The sequence below is a fragment of the Galeopterus variegatus genome, unplaced genomic scaffold, assembly GCF_000696425.1.
Source record: "Galeopterus variegatus unplaced genomic scaffold, G_variegatus-3.0.2 Scaffold2418, whole genome shotgun sequence".
In the NCBI taxonomy this organism is placed as follows: Eukaryota; Metazoa; Chordata; class Mammalia; order Dermoptera; family Cynocephalidae; genus Galeopterus; species Galeopterus variegatus.
In genome coordinates, this window is record NW_007728529.1 from 176,373 (window position 1) to 178,531 (window position 2,159).

The window sequence follows — 2,159 nt, forward strand, 5'->3', positions numbered from 1 at the left end:
TAGGATCCGAACCTGTGGCGGGAGCGCTGCTGCACTCCCAGCGCTGCACTCTCCCGAGTGCTCCACGGGCTCGGCCCGAGTTGTAAGAATTCTTTGTATACTCTGGATACTAGACCCTTATTCACAGATGATTTGCAAATATTTTCCCCCAATTTGTGGGTCTTTTCACTTTCTTGATGGTGTCTTTTGATGCTCTGAAATTTTTAATTGTGTTGAAGACCAATTTGCACACTTTTTCTTTGGTTGCTTGTGCTTTAGGTGCATATGTAAGAAACTGTTGCCTAATTCAAGGTCCAAAGACTTAGATCTACATTTTCTTTTAAGAGTTTTATAGTTTTAGCTCTTATATTTAGGAGTTTGATTCATTTTTAATTAATTTTTGTATATGGTGTGAGGTAGAAGTTCAAATCCATTGTTTTGTATGTGGATATTCAAGTGTCCCAGCACCAAATATTCCATCTGTTTTAATCCTTCCATTTCATCTTGTCCAGATTATTGGAACAGCCTCTTCACAGCTTTTAGCCCTTGGCCACCAGCATACATTTCACATGTTGCTACCAGTTATTCTTATACACAGATGTGATTGCGTCCTCTCCTTAATCAAAAACACTGATGCTTCTCTTAGTCTTCATAAAATATTTCTAATATTCCTTATACAATTCAAAGTCCTGGATAGCCTGACCTCAATCCACCTCCTAATTTCATTGTACTTTTTCTCCCCTCCTACCTGCCACCCCATCGTCACCATCCCTACTTGGCCTGTCCCTTTCTGACCTAAGTGTGAAATTTGTGTTATATATTCACATCATGGCTTTGGTTGCTTACTGTTACAGTACTGCTTATGGAACAGCCACTGACTTTAATCAGTAGGGGTGTTATCGTATTTATTCTATTAGAATGACTTGTGGAAACCTTAAGAAACCCAATTTTCAAGACTAGCAATCTATTTTAAGATAATTTGGAAGGGAATGAACTTTCATTTTATGAGTAGAATGACATTCACAAATGATCCTTAAATTATATTTTAAGTAATCAACCACTCACCATCTCAAACTCTAAGACTTCGTTAGTAAATTTTGTGTGTCACAAGTCTATATTTTTCACATTCTGACACCTGNCAAATGATCCTTAAATTATATTTTAAGTAATCAACCACTCACCATCTCAAACTCTAAGACTTCGTTAGTAAATTTTGTGTGTCACAAGTCTATATTTTTCACATTCTGACACCTGTGTTCAAGGCCTCAATCTTTACTAAAGACTGTAGCTTTCATCAGGGAGGTAAAAATAGAAGTCATTAATTAAAAAAAAATTTTTTTTAGTTATGGTAAAAAACATATCACATAAAATTTACCATTTTTATCTTTTTTAAGCATATAGTTCACTAGTGCTAAGTATATTTACACTGTTGTGCAATAGAGCTCCAGAACTTTTTTCACCTTCTAAAACTGAAACTTTATACCCATTAAAGAACTGCCCATGTTCCCTTGCCCCCAGCCCCTGGCAACTGCTGTTTTACTTTCTATTTCTATGAATTTGGCTACTTTAGATACCTCATACAAATGGAATCATACAGTATTTGTCTTTTTGTAACTGGATTATTTCACTTAACATAATGTCCTCAAGGTTTATTCATGTTGTAGCATGTGACAGGATCTCTTCCTTTTTAAAGCTGAATAATATTTCATTGTACACATACACCATGTTGTCTTTATCCATTCATCTGTTGATAAACATTTGGGCTGCTTTCACCTCCTGGCTATTGTGAATAATACTGTTATGAACATGTGTGAGCAAATATCTCTTCTAGACCCTGCTTTCAATTCTTTTGGATATATACCCAGAGAAGGACTGGGATTGCTGAATCATATGGTAGTTCTATCTTGAATTTTTTGAGAAACCACCATGCTGTTTACCATGGCAGTGCACCATTTTACATTCACACTCACAGCGCACAAGTCAGTAATTTTCCATTTATCTTCTCTAATAGGAACATAAGCTGGTTTTGGTCTCTAGTGTTACCTGCGTACTTCCAGTACCTTTATGCCTTTAAAAGTTACGTTACTGATAGGAAAATATTAAACCACACCTTTTCACCATTGTACATTTGTAAGGATTGCACATGCTAAGAAGCCTATCAAACAAAATGGCTCTCTGTT